The 15301-nt window shown below is 34.8% G+C and overlaps 1 protein-coding gene and 1 non-coding gene across 2 annotated transcripts in view; both read left to right on the top strand.

Annotated features, from left to right (window-relative positions):
* The window catches only part of RIT2 (Ras like without CAAX 2), a 586108-nt gene that overhangs the window by 177954 nt on the left and 392853 nt on the right, over positions 1-15301 (top strand).
* LOC112064140 (U6 spliceosomal RNA) lies at positions 8657-8761 on the top strand. Its single transcript, XR_002891390.1, has one exon. It is a non-coding gene; the product is annotated as a U6 spliceosomal RNA (small nuclear RNA).

Raw genomic sequence — 15301 nt, 5'->3', positions numbered from 1 at the left:
ATCACAGTCCATCAATATCTCAGAGTAGTATCCCACAGCAATAAATGAAATATTTCACTTACAGCCTGACCAATAAAGAATATGGTGGACGTAGAGTCTGTCATACAGAGTGAAGTGAGTCAGAAAGAGAAAAACAAATACCGTATGCTAACACATATATATGGAATCTAAAAATTAAAAAAAAAAAAAAACAACAACTGGTCATGAAGAACCTACGGTCAAGGTGGGAATAAAGACACAGACCTACTAGAGAATGGACTTGAGGATACAGGGAGGGGGAAGGGTAATCAGGGACAAAGTGAGAGAGTGGCATGGACATGTATACACTACCAAACATAAAAGTGCTAGTTGGGAGCAGCCGCGTAGCACAGGGATATCAGCTTGGTGCTTTGTGACCACCTAGAGGGGTGGGATAGGGAGGGTGGGAGTGAGGGAGATGCAAGAGGGAAGAGATATGGGGATATATGTATATGTATAACTTATTCACTTTGTTATAAAGCAGAAACTAACACACCATTGTAAAACAATTATACTCCAATAAAGATGTTAAAACAAAAAAACAAAAAAAGAATATGGTGAGTTCTTAACTCCTTGTTCTAAGTAAATGCAGATATTCTTACCCTCCCAATCTCTACGTGCTATAGCCCAATGGGCTTTAACTGGCTTTTGGACATACCTTACTTTGTTGACTCATTTTGGGATTCTTATCAGTAGAAAAATGTTCAGATATTTTATTATAACTAATATTTTGAGTTCAAACCTCCCATTCCTGTCCATAGGTTTTAAGGAGTGGGGAAAAAAAGCACTCTCAGAAATTCACATCAATCTCCAATGTGTGTTGTCCTATTATAAACCATCCATTTTTCAACCCTGTGAAGAATCTTTAGCACACCAATAATATCATTTAAATTATTCACTATCTTTAACAATCTTCCCTTATGAACATGTATTATTCTGTACCTTCTTGTAAATCATTAATAGAAATGGAAAACACATTGTGGCAAATGACAGCATATATAGCAAACTACTAGAAAACTTCCTACATACTGAAACACTAACTTTTATTATTGTGGATAAAGTAATTCAAATATTTACTCTTTTTTCTAATCATCTTTGGTTCTAGTTTATACTTCTCCATTTTATCAAAAGAGATTGTAAGTTAAACACCTATATGATGCCCATTTCCCTGCTCAGTGATGGTTCAAAATTCCATTCATTTATTTTGTAGAAGCCTAAAATGTCATTACTCTAAAAAACTAGATTTACACTCCATTGCAGTAGCGACATACTCCTTTAAAATCTAATCACATATCTTGGGATTTTAGTCTCTTTACAAATGTTAGTTTTATATTTTGATTCTTAATACAACTCTCCTAAAAGAGAATAAGAAGTCAGGGAATTCTGATGGTTTGGCCATTCATCAGCATTACAAATTCTTTTTAACACCTTTTTTTTCTGGATAAATTGTCTTTTGAATCTTTTTTTTTTAGTTAATTTTTATTGGAGTATATTGCCTTACAGTGTTGAGTTAGTTTTGACTGTACAGCAAAACAAATCTGCTATAAATATACATATATCCCCTATTTTTTTTTTTTTTTTTTTTTTTGTGGTACGCGGGCCTCTCACTGTTGTGGCCTCTCCCGTTGTGGAGCATAGGCTCCAGACGCGCAGGCTCAGCGGCCATGGCTCACGGGCCCAGCCGCTCCGCGGCATGTGGGATCTTCCCGGACCGGGGCACGAACCTGTATCCCCTGCATCGGCAGGCGGATTCTCAACCACTGCGCCACCAGGGAAGCCCCAATCCCCTATTTTTTGAATTTACTTCCCAATTAGGTAACCACAGTGCCTTAAGTAGAGTTCCCTGTGCTATACAGTATGCTTTCATTAGTTATCTATTTTATACATAGTATCCATAGTGTATATATGTCAATCCCAATCTCCCAATTCCTCCCACTCTCCCTTCCCCTCCTTGGTATCCATACATTTGTTCTCTATATCTGTGTCTCTATTTCTGCTTTGCAAAGAAGATCATCTATACTATTTTTCCAGATTCCACATATATGTGTTAATGTAGGATATTTGTTTTTCTCTGTCTGACTTACTTCACTCTGTATGACAGTCTCTAGGTCCATCCACATCTCTACAAATGACCCAATTTCATTCATTTTTATAGCTGAGTAACATTCCATTGTACATATATACCACATCTTCGTTATCACTTCATCTGTAAATGGACACTTAGGTTGCTTCCATGGTCTGGCTATTGTAAATAGTGCAGCTGTGAACGTTGGAGGGCATGTGTCATTTTGACTTATGGCTTTCTCTGGTTTTATGTCCAGTAATGGGATTGCTGTGTCATATGGTAGCTCTAGTTTTAGTTTTTTAAGGAACCTCCATACTGTTTTCCATAGTGCCTGTATCAGTTTACATTCCTACCAACAGTGCCTGAAGGTTCCCTTTTCTCCACACCCTCTCCAGCATTTATTGTTTGTAGATCTTTTTGATAATGATCATTCTGACCAGTGTGAGGTGTTACCTCATTGTAATTTTGATTTGCGTTTTTCTAATAATTAGTGAAGTTGAGCATCTTTTCATGTGTTTGTTGGCCACCTGTAAGTCTTCTTTGGAAAAATATCTATTTAAGCTTTCTGCCCATTTTTGATTGGGCTGTTTTTGTTTGTTTTTTTTTTTTTGTATTGTTTTTTGATACTGAGATGCTTATATACTTTACAGATTAATCATTTGTCATTGCTTCATTTGCAAATATTTTCTCCCATTCCAAGTGTTGTTTTTTGTCTTGTTTATGGTTTCCTTTGCTGTGCAAAAGCTTTTAAGTTTAATTAGGTCCCATTTGTTTACTTTTATTTTTATTTTTCTTATTCTAGGAGGTGGGTCAAAAAAGATCTTGCTGTGATTTGTGTCAAAGAGTGTTCTGCCTATGCTTTCCTCTAAGTGTTTTATAGTATCTGGACTGTAGCAAAGGAAGCAAAAATATACAATGGAGAAAATAGTTTCTTCAATAAGTGGTGTCAGGAAAACTGGACAATTACATGTAAAAGAATGAAATTAGAACAACCCCTAATACTATACTTAAAAATAAACTCAAAATGGATTAAAGACCTAAATGTAAGGATGGACTCTTATGTATCTTTTGAAAATCTTAACTTCTTTGACGTTTGAAAAAAAAGAAATTAAAACCCTTATGTCTCCTGGTAAAATCTTCAATGTTCCCATGGGCAAAGTGCTGTTTTTCATTCAATTTCTACTCTTAAATTACTTTATAATTATCTGGGCTGTCTCTGGTTTTGAAACTTCTCCTTAATTTACCAAGTTGGACTGCTTGGTTCCATCTTAAGTGGAAACACCCTGTTCTGCCCCATGAATATCCCAATACTTCCTTCAGTTATGAGAGGATAGGAAATGCACATGTGTACAGAAATTCATTACTTTCCCTCTCCCCACATCCTTCTCTATTCCCACAGTAGAGGGAAGTGTGAAAAGGAATTCTATATCAATAAGCTTCAGGCCTTTTAAAATCAGAAATGTTGACAGGGTCTTCTCATCCTCATTAGTTGAATGTCTCTTGAAATCACTGGTTATTTTACAACAGTTTGGTGGGAACACCTTGACTTAATAAAACTGTACTTCAGTATTTATCACCTTTTATTATTTTAGGCTTTCTACCTCAGGTTAAAAATATATGAAGGGGCTTCCCTGGTGGCGCAGTGGTTGAGAGTCCGCCTGCCGATGCAGGGGATATGGGTATGTACTCCGGTCTGGGAGGATCCTACATGCCGTGGAGTGGCTGGGTCCGTGAGCAATGGCTGCTGAGCCTGTGCGTCTGGAGCCTGTGCTCCGCAAAGGGAGAGGCCACAGCAGTGAGAGGCCCACGTACCGCAGAAACAAAACAAAACAAAACAAAACAAACAAAAAAATATATGTGAGGGCAATGGTGATGTCTGTTTTGTTCATATTGTTCCCCAGAACAAAATACAGTTGACACTTGTGCTGACCACACCTCCATGCAATCAAAAATCCCTGTATAACTTTAGAGCTGGTCCTCCCGTATGTATCCTCAGTTCTGTATCCATGGATTCAACCAACCTCAGATGGTGTAATGCTGTAGTATGGATTCATTGAAAGAAATCTTCATGTAAATATACCCTTGCTGTTCAAATCCATGTTGTTCAAGGGTCAACTGTATGTAGCAGGTGCTCAGAATATTTTTGAATGAGTAAATGAAATCCATGATGATACATATGGGATACAAAATTAACATCACTAGCTCTGTCTGCATGGCATAAAAATGTGGATCAAAGTGAAATTTTAGACAGCTAATAACTTCAGGCCAGGTTTTGTTTGCTTGTTCATTTGTTTTGGCTTCTCAAACATTCCTTTTTTCCAAAATTCAGCCATAACATTGAATGTAATAGGAAAGGGAGGACAAGAGATAGGAAAAAAGATACACACCTGTAAGTACCTGCAAATAGCACCTAACCAGGTGTGTGTGTGTATGTGTGTCTGTGTGTGTCTGTGTGTGCAGATGCCAGTCACCACAGCCTCCAGACTTAGCAGATAATTTTCTACTTTTGGTGCCTAGAAGGGAGAGAAAAACTGAAATATAAATTATGTGCTGGAAAAATCAATCAGCAGCTGTGTGCCCTTGTCTTCTGCTCTATGCCTAGCTCTGAAACACCAGGCTGTTCTCAGTGAATGGTGGAAAGGTAAATGGAAACCAGATGTTCAAAGGTGACACTTAGACTATAAATTAAAACTGTTGCTGTGAAAGAGAGAAAAGAAAACTAAATCACCCATGGTGTAAAAGCCTATAAGAAGAAGGGGGTAGAATCAGTGCTAGGTCTGGGAAAAATGCTTCTCACATAAATTCTCATGGACATGGAGAAGGGAATTCTGAGGATATGCATCGTGAGCCAGGTCTAAGTAATACTGTGGTTGTGCCAGTCAAGCAATGAAGCTGCTATTGCTGCCACCATTCACGGGAGTGGTGTTTGCCATGCTTTATCATCCAACTAGAAATTCAAATACCATGGCACAGACATCCTCATAATGTTCACATTTGAATCAAGGATTTGATTGGATAGACCTGCTTGGCATAGCCTAGGTCACATGCCTGTAACCGTGTTGCAAAGGAGGCCGGGAAAGTGAGTCGTTTCTTCTACCTCAATCATGGAAAGTAGGACTTAATAAATACAGGTCATCACGAACTTAAGAATTGTCCACTATGTTACTTTTTCCTGTTTTTCACTAAATGTGGTTTCATGGAAGATTAAGCTGTCTATTATTTATATCTGAGTACTAATTTAAATTTGGACCAGATTTTGCAATTATGAATTCACGCAAATCAATTAAGAAAGAGCACCTAATCTTCAAGGTAAACCTCTTATTTGATTAGTCTTTAAAAAAACAAATATTTAGCAAAATAAGAATGGCTTTTGGTGTTTACCAGACCTAGATTATTCTTCCAATCACATCCTACAGGTTTGTGAGTTTTGTAAAGTTTAAGAACTATTTATTTTTTTCATATTTAAATAGTCCACATTGATATATATGCAGTGTGTTATGTAATTGAAATGAGCTAGCACATCTGAAAGAATCGAGCAGAGTGCAAAAGGTAAACTGAATTTATTGACCACTTACATGACTGTCAGAATGCTAGAAAATGCATATACAAAGATTAATAGGCATGTTCCATACTTTCAAATAACTGAGACTAAGAAAAATAATTAGAATGGAATGGCTAAAATGCTTTAATAGAGCTATGTGCAGTGTTATAGAAGTATAGGAGAAGGCATAAAGTTTCTCAGTGAACAAATACAGGAAAGCTTCATAGGGAATTGTGATGGTTAATTTTGTGTGACAGCTTGATTGGGCTACGAGGTGCCCAGACATTTGGTCAAACATTATTCTGGGTATATCTGTGAAAGTGTTTCTGGATGAGATTAACACTTGAATCAGTAGAGTGAGTAAAGCAGACTACCCTTTTTAATGTCGGTAGTCCTAAACCACTCAATTGAGAACCTGAGTAGAATATAAAAGCTAGGTAAGAGAAAACTTTGCCTGCTTGACTGATTGATCTGGGATGTTGGTCTTCTCCTGCCCTTGGACTGTAAATTACACCATCAGCTATCCTGGATCTCCAGCTTGCCAACTGCGGATCATGGAATTTCTCAGTCTCCATAATTGTGTGATCCTATTCCTTAGAATAAATACAGCTCATATATTTCTGTTGGACAGTACTGCTATCAGCCCTGGATCCGTAGCATGCGCATGACCTGGTATCTAATAGAAATACAGAATCAGAATCCCAGGCTGAGACCTACTGACACAGATTGTGCACTTTAACAAGATCCCCAGGAGATTTGTATGTACAGAAAAGTTTATGAAGCACTACTTTAGCCCATTGTTCTAAAAATACCTCCGCTTCTTCCTCCATCTGTAGAAGAAGTTTCATTCCTGCAGCCCTTATTCCTAGAGAGCTGACATATTAGGGATTAGCTGACTTCACAAAAGGAAAGCCTGGTATTCTGAATAACACGTTTCTGTAAGTCAAATTCATCTTGGGTATACACATAACGTTCAGTTACTAAAATGCCATACTCAGCAAACTTGGGGCACAGAACAACTTCATTTTGTTATCAGTTTAGAGAAGGAGGAAGAATGAACTCTTTCTTCCTATGCATACATTGTTTTTCATCAGGCTGCGGCTAAAACCTGGGGTCCTTTCTGGACCTTGGGTGCCCTCTTGCCTCCTGGAACTCTTGTTCACCCTGTACTCTCCCAGTCTCTGTACCCATAGCTGTTAGCAGTGTTTTCCCTCCCCTTCCATTATGTTATCATCCCTGCTGATCATCCCCTCAGGCCCTGATTTCTGCTTTCTGTCAGGACAGCTAATTCTGTGCAAAAGTAATTGCAGAGTAAGGTGTTTGTGCTTGATAATAGCTTAATATTTTACCTCTCATGTAGTTTTATTGCATTTTAATAGGGAGTTCCTGGAAATTACATGGCTTATCTGAACTAGGGAGAATGAGGCAGAAGGGGTGGAATTTGGAGCACCATGCCAGGCCAATGAGAAAAGGTATTTTTGATATTATTCTCTTTTCCATCTCCATAACCCATATTCATCAACATTTTAAAGATTTATACAATACAAAGACTATTTAGAAATTGTCGTTATGTGAAATAAAATTGATCTAGACTAGAGGAAGAAAGAGAAAATCATTTGAAAAAATTAAGTCATAGTTTAACTTTATGCAAATATTGTTACCAGAAAAATATGAACAAATAGAGAACTGGAACTGGGTATTTTTTTTTTTTTTTTTTTTACATTTGAGTAATTTAAAACATTTCCTTTTTAATATTTTTTTTAGTAAAGTACAACATAAGTACAGAAAAGTATACAAAACAATAATTTACCACAAAGTAAATATTCAGATAATCTCTTGCAAGGTTAAGAAAGCATTTTCCAATAAATATAGCTTAGTTTGGATGTTTATTTTTGAATTTTACTTAAATGGAAATATGCAATGTCTGTTCTTTTATATCTAGCTTCTTTTACTCAAAATTATATTGCTAAAATTCAACTATGCTGTAGAGTGCTACAGTTTTCTACATTTCATAGCAAAATTAATGCACTGTATAAATATACTCGAGTTCATTTGTATCATTTGTAGTTCATACTGATGAACTCTGGGTTGTTTCTAGTTTAGGGACAGTATGAATAATGTTGACATAAATATTTTCATTCCTTCCTTTCCTGCACATGTGTAACTGTACATGTGCATATATTTCTATTTTTTAACATCTTTATTGGAATATAATTGTTTTACATTGTTGTGTTAGTTGCTGCTGTATAACAAAGTGAATCAGCTCTATGTATACCTATAACACCATATCCCCTCCCTCTTATGTCTCCCTCCCACTCTCCCTATCCCACTCCTCTAGGTGGTCACAAATGTGCATATATTTCTGATGAGTAAAATTGCTTATAACAAACTGCCAAAAATTTGGTAAAAATAATAACACTTATTTGTCCCTCACACACCTGTAGATTATTTGGAATGTCTTCCCTTCAGACTGGTATTTTTCTTGCTTCTGAAAGCAGTGGGTGTCTCAGGAAATATTCTTATCATGGTGATGGAAGAATCAAAAGAGCACAAGCCCCACTGCACATGAATATTCCATACCCCTGTTCATGTCATATTCATTAGCATTCCATTGCCCTAAGTAAGTCATATGGTCAAGCTTAAAGTTGTAGAATGGGGACATATACTCCAGCCTGTATAAGGCCATGGCAAGAGTGTAGATATACAATATTAGTACAGAGTAAAACTAGGACCAATAATTCAATTCAACACATAGGTTACACGTATGATAAGTTTTAGTAGACAGCCCCAAACTAGTTTTCTAAACTGGTTGCAACATTTTACACTCCGTCTGTGGTATATAAAAGTTCTCCATACTCCAAAAGTTCACCACTATTTGATGTTGTCAGTCTTTTAAATTTTCAGTTTGTTAGGAAAGCATTTGCATTATACTATAGTTTTAGATTGCTTTTACTGATTATTAATAAGGTTGTGCAGCTTTAAATTTATTTATCAGCCATTTGAATGACCTCTTCATACAAACTCAATCTCTTGTGCTCACTTCATCAACACACATACTAAAATTGAACAATACAGAGAAGATTAGCATGGCCCCTGTATAAGATGTTATGCATATTTGTAAAACACTGCACATTTTTTATCACATTACCTCCTCAATTCCTGGTGCCACTATCACTGCCTCCTAACCCCAAGGAAAGAAAGAGAAGGGAAGGAAAGGGGAGAGAAGGGTAACTACATCATACTTTTTCTGATACTGCTGCCTCCACCTGGGATTTCTTTCCTTCCTTACCCTTCTCCAGTTCTCTCAGTGAGATGACTGTTAAGGTAGCTGAAGGTTTGTTACGTATTCTTCCACTTCCAACTACATCTAAACTTTGTTATACCTCCTTTGTACAGTCATTTAAGAACAAGGGCCACATCTTACTAAACTTTATACCCCTAGTACCTAGTATTATTTTAAATACAAATCAGAAACTAAATAAAAATTTTATAAATGGGTAATAAGTAAATGAAAGGTTTTCTACAGTAGCATGCTTTTCACAAGTTGTGTGAAGTTGGGCACATGATATAACTTTTCTGATCTTTAATTTCTCAACTGTAAATGGAAGTGAGAATAATTTTTTCATAGGCTTATTATGAGAATTGTGACATAATTAATGTAAAAATACATATTTTTACCATGCCAGTACAGTTTCAATGCTCAATAAATTATAATAATAAATGTTATTACTTAAAAAAGCCCTCAGTCTCTTGCTCACTTTTCATTGGAGAAGTCTGCCTCTTTCTGATTGATTTGTAGGAATTCTTTACATATTATAAATATGAGCCTTTTTTTTTTTCCTGCTACATATACTTTATTCCACACTATGGCTTGATTTCTCTTCTCTTAGTAGTCTTTGATGAAACATTTTTTTTGTTTTAAAGTAGTATCAATTTTAATAAATGTATTTCAATTTGTCAATCTTGCACTTTATAGTTAGTGTGCTTATATTAGTTTTTAAGAAATCTTACCAGTATAAGCCCTGGAGGTATTCTCCTATGAAATCTCTGAGAAACTTTGTTGTTTTGCTTTGCATATTTATATTAAAAACCCAGCTAGAATTTATATATTTTTTATATTGTAAGGTAGAAGTCCAGTCCATTGGTTTCAATATTTATATCCGATTCACAGTACTATTTATTGAAAATATTTTCTTTTTACTACTGCTCTAAAATGCCAATTCTATTATCTAAAAAAAGTGTTCATTAGTGGATGTGTTCTCTATTCTGTCAGTTTATATTTCAATCCATCTGCCAATATCATATTGTCTTAATTGCTGTGGATTAATAGTAAATCTCGATATATGGTAGAAATTATTCTGTTTTGAGATTGTTGTAACTATTTTTGGCCTTTCTCATTTTCATATTAATTTAGAATTAGTTGATGAATCTCCACCCTCACTACAAATCTGTTTGGTTTGTTTTTATAAACCAATTAGGGGAATTTGACACCATTAAAATATTGACTCTTTCAATCTGTAAGTATGGCACTCACTTCTACCTGTTATATCATCTTTAATTTTTATCAAAATGTTTTCCAGCTTCCTAAGTAGGACTCTTGCAAAACTTCTGCAAGATTCATTTTTTGAGATTTGATATATGTGATGTTATGGTAATTGACACCATTAAATAATTTCATTTCTTATCTTTTGTTGCTCATATATAAAAATAAAATTGATTATTTTCTATATTGACATTTTTGCAAGAAAACTTACTAAATTCATTTATTCAATCTACTGATGTATCTATAGAATAAATAGAAATTTTATTTATTTGAAATTTCTTTGAAATTTTCTACATACTCAAAATATATTTTCCATGAATAGTGACATTTTCCTCTTTTTTAAAACTTTTTTTTAACATCAGTCATATTTTTGCCCAGCTGAACAGGTTAGAATTAACAGTATAAAGTGAATAAAGGTATTTATAATGAGTATTTTTATCTTGTATCCCAATCTGAGAGAGAATGATTTTAGTATTTCTCTATTAATCATAATGTTTGCTTTGTTTAGATACCCGGTATTAAATAAAGCAAGCTGCTTTCTATGCCTAGTTTGCTAAGATTTTTTTGAGATATTTTAATAATTTTAAACATAAGTGAATAATTTTTATGATTTTTTTGAGACAGTTGTAAATTCAATGGAATTTTAAGAAATAATACAGAGAGATCCCATGTCCCTTTACCCAGTTTCTCCAGTGATAGCATCTTGCAAACTACTGTACAATATCACAACAAGGATATTGATATTGATACAATCAAGATACAAAACATTTCCATCGCCATAAGGATACTTCATGTTGCCTTATTATTTATTTATTTATTTTTGGAGAACTTTGAGAGAACACAGTTTATTCTCAGGAGATTTAAACATATAATTAAAGTTTAATATATAAAAATCAAGATAAGAGTAATTTCTTAATTACATCTAGTATGGATGACATAGGGAAGAATATATTTTGAGAGACCAACTGTGAAAGGAAAATGTTATATAAATTTTCCACAAAGGTGTAAATAGTTTAGCAGCCTATCCTGTGAGGTACTTGAAAAATTCTTAACTAAGTAAAGATATGAAGTAATTCTTTAGCAAATGAGTGGCATTCTGGGAAAGTATTTGAGTTATGCCGTGGATAAAAGTGAGCCACTCTTCTTTTTTTTTTTTTTAACATCTTTATTGCGGTGGGGTGAGGGGCATGTTGCCTTTTAAAGCCATAGGCCACTTCTTCTATAATACTTGGTGACTATTAAGCTATTAATAAGATCTGTAATTATGTCATTTGAAGAATATTGTATAAATGGAATCATATATTATGTAACCTTTTGTGATTACCTGGTTTGAGTTAGCATAATTTTACGGAGATTCATCCAGGCTGTTGCATGTTTCAACACTCCATTTTTTTTTTTTTTTTAATTGTTGAGTGGTATTCCATGATATGGTTTTACCACAGGTTGCACAACCATTGAAGGATATTTGGGATGGTTCCTGTTTTTAGCTATTATGAATAAAGCTACTATAAACAATTTGGAAACATTTTTAGTGTGTTTTTGTGTGAACCTAAGTCTTCATTTATCTGTAATAAATGGCCAAGAGTGCAACTGCCGCTTTATATATTACATGTAGGATATATGATATATATGTCCTACATATACATATATATGTGTGTGTGTGTATGTGTACATACACACACACACATATATATTTTTTTTTAAAGAAAATACCAAACTGTTTTCCAGAGTGGCAATATCATTTTATGTACCCACCAGCAATGTGTGAGTGATCCCATTTTTCTGCATAATATCAGCATTGTATTGTCACTGTTTTTTTTTTTAATTTTTAGCCATTTTGATACATATATAGTGATAGCTCATTGTGGGTTTAATTTGCACTTACTTAAGGCTAATAACGTTGAACATGTTTTATGCACTTATTTGCTATCTGAATAAGCCTCCTGAAGTTCTTAGCAAGTCTGCCTCTTTCTGCCTTTCAGAATCTTCTTACTCTTGTTTCACATATAATGTCCATGGTTTTATATTGTATGTAGCAGGAGGCATAGGGAAAAGTACATTTATTCCATCTTCCAAGAAACAATTGTTTTGGTATAAATCAATCCTCTGTCACTAGATATTCTCATATTGTATCTATGGGTTCCAGAGTTTCTTTGGAGTCCTTTAGGAGGTGTCCATTGAGTGAGGGTGAAGAGCCAGTAGGATTCTGGGACTCCCATGATTGCCCTGACCATAACATGTCTTTTTATTTCTATGAAGAGATCTGTATTTAAACTCATTCAATCTTACAAAAGCTCTGGAAGGCAACCATTGTACAGATCATGGACTTAGGATCATGAAACCATTTATCATGGGTATGGTGAATGGGGGCATGAAAGATAGAACAAGATATGCCATTTTTCTTTGCTGAAGAAGCCATAGAGCAGAGGATATCTGTGTCTTCTTTTACTTATCCCAAAACAACAATAAGCGAGGCAGAGCCAAATGACTTGAGACATTCAGTATCAGTACCTGTAGTCTAGTCTTACTGCTTCTCATATCTACTTGGCAAAAGAGAGCCAGGCAATTAGGCTTTCCATGGATTCCTCTATCTTCTCAGGCTGAAAGGAAAAGGTTAAAGGCCCTAACATTGAAAGGATGCCCTGAAGTACTTTCTGTAGATGTACTTTGGGGCAGACCATTGATTTGGCTGCTATCTCAACAAACTCTTGCCCAGGTCTACTCCCTAGAAGATGACTATTATTTTTGTCAAAAGCCTCACTATCAGCTTGGCCTTACTCCAAGAAGCCATTGTTTGGAATGACATCTTCCAGTAGAGGTTCTCAGCAAGTAAAAATCTCCAGATGATTTCCTGCAGTTCCAAAAGAAACACTCCAGCTTGCACCACCTCACTGGGTGTGACATATGTGGCAAGGTTTCCTGAAATGCAAGGCAGTGTCATTCACTGGAAAATCTACTTGTAGACCATTCAGAATGCATATGGTTGACCATCTTAGGGTCAGACTTCCCAGAACAGTGACATTGATCTTCTCCCTAGGGGTAGCAGAGAAATGCTTGTTAGTATAAACTTCTTCACTAGAATCTGCTTATATGTCTAGGGGAAAAATTCCAATTGCTGTATACTCAGATATCTTCAGGGAGCACTTACCCCTCACAGACCTAAATAAAATTGACTAAATTCTCAATTTTACAGCATGGGAAAAAAAATCAAAACTCTGCCTTATAAATACTGTGAATTCCCCAGGATTTATTTTATAATGGCATCTCTTTCTTCATATATTGTTTCCATGTTGAGGAGGGGTGTTCTTCTTCACCCTGAGTCATCTTAGAGACTAATTTCCATTAGTTTTCAAAACTTTTTTACACCCAACAAGCATATATACCCAAAAACTTATATAAAATTTCACTGAATGTTTAGGTTCAAGAAAAGGGACTATACCAGAATACAAGAAACTTCCTTTCATTTTTCTTGTCTCTCACAATCTTCCTCCTTCCAAACTTTTTCTATCTTCTCACTTTGAAGACTGACCTTAGCTGAACTACAGCTCCTCTGGGTGTCTCTGCTATCTACTTAATTACTTTTCAAATGCTTCTAATGTAACACATTAAAATACTGTGTAATTGCCTGCTTATTTTTGTATATTCCCCCACACAGAGATTATAAACTCTATGTGGGTAGAAATCAAATCTGCCTTTTTCAACATTTTAGATTCTGTGCTTCGGTGAGTGTGCAACACAGATTATGCACTCAAATGATGTTATTATTGATAAATACTCTGATTCATTACATTTGCATCAGTGCTGATTCACTACATCAGTGCTGATTCATCCATGATTTAACTTCTTGTTTAAGAGAAAGTGTCCAGTACAATATATTTCAAAATGCTTCTGCTTTATACACACACACACACACACACACACAAACACACACACACACACACACACAATTAAGATAATTTATTTAAGTAATTCTTTGAGAAAGTTCTTATAAAGAGACTATTTGAACCTTTATTTTTGTAACCCTTTTTCTGTTTTTAAATTGGGTCAATGATTAATATCTTACAGGTGTATACTATCTAAGAGTTATAGAATTATATCTTCAATTACTACATTTCAGATTTTAGGTAAACCATATAAAAGTATTCCACTATCTTAAGATTTTAAAAAAGTCTTTTAGTGAAAATTAAACAATAAACTTCTAATATTTTCTCTCAGTTACATATTGTAGTTTTAAATTACCCCAATTTCATATTTACAACTAAAATATTCTAAAGTTATTAAATTACATATGTTTGCTCTGTAAAGGCATTAAATCAATTATTCTGGGCAAATCATCCAGAACACCTTAAGGTTTTTTAATTAATTAAAAGCTTTATATTTTTACGATTATTGCAAACATAAACTACCAAACGCTCTATGATTTATTTGTTGGGAAGAAAGCATTCCCTCATGGGTAAATATAAATAACAAAAGTGATTTCATTTTAATATAATTTCATGGTTACGTTGAAATTTTTTTTAAAACTTACAATATAACATTCCTTGAGTTTGAATTGTGATTTCTTTTTTTTTAAAGCACCATCATATATGTTACTTTTGTTGATCTTTGTAGAATTCCTATGTATTGACATAGCTTGTACTATACTGGTCTCAGCAGGATCTTTTTGGGACCTTTGAATTTAAATAAACAAATATAAAATCTGAAGATTCACATGTGATCCTCAGGTCACAGAGCACTTTTCAGAGTAACTATTTTTATTTCCCCATGAAACTGAAAAACAACCCTATGCATCTTAAAAATAAATTGCAAACAATTCCACAAGATTTCTCTTTTCTGAGAGAAAGATCAGTAAAAGCACGAAGAACAGTAGAATGAAAAAATAGAAATTGTGTAGTTGCTTGTACACTGAATGCTGTTAGAATTGTTGTGTAGGGGAGCAAAAGCTGCTACTCCAAAATGTCTGTTTGGCAGAAGGAGTATTTTGAGATGACAAGAGTCAAGGCCCAAAACACGCAGGAAGAAATTTTGACTTTCCCCCAACTGCCTAAAAGAATGTAAATAAATAACATTCCAAGAAGGAAGTCACTATCATAGCTAACTATAGTATGAACTAGGCATACTAGAGCTGGTGAAA

Source organism: Physeter macrocephalus, chromosome 19, assembly GCF_002837175.3.
Source record: "Physeter macrocephalus isolate SW-GA chromosome 19, ASM283717v5, whole genome shotgun sequence".
Classification (NCBI taxonomy): Eukaryota; Metazoa; Chordata; class Mammalia; order Artiodactyla; family Physeteridae; genus Physeter; species Physeter macrocephalus.
This window is presented reverse-complemented; position numbering and strand designations above follow the sequence as displayed.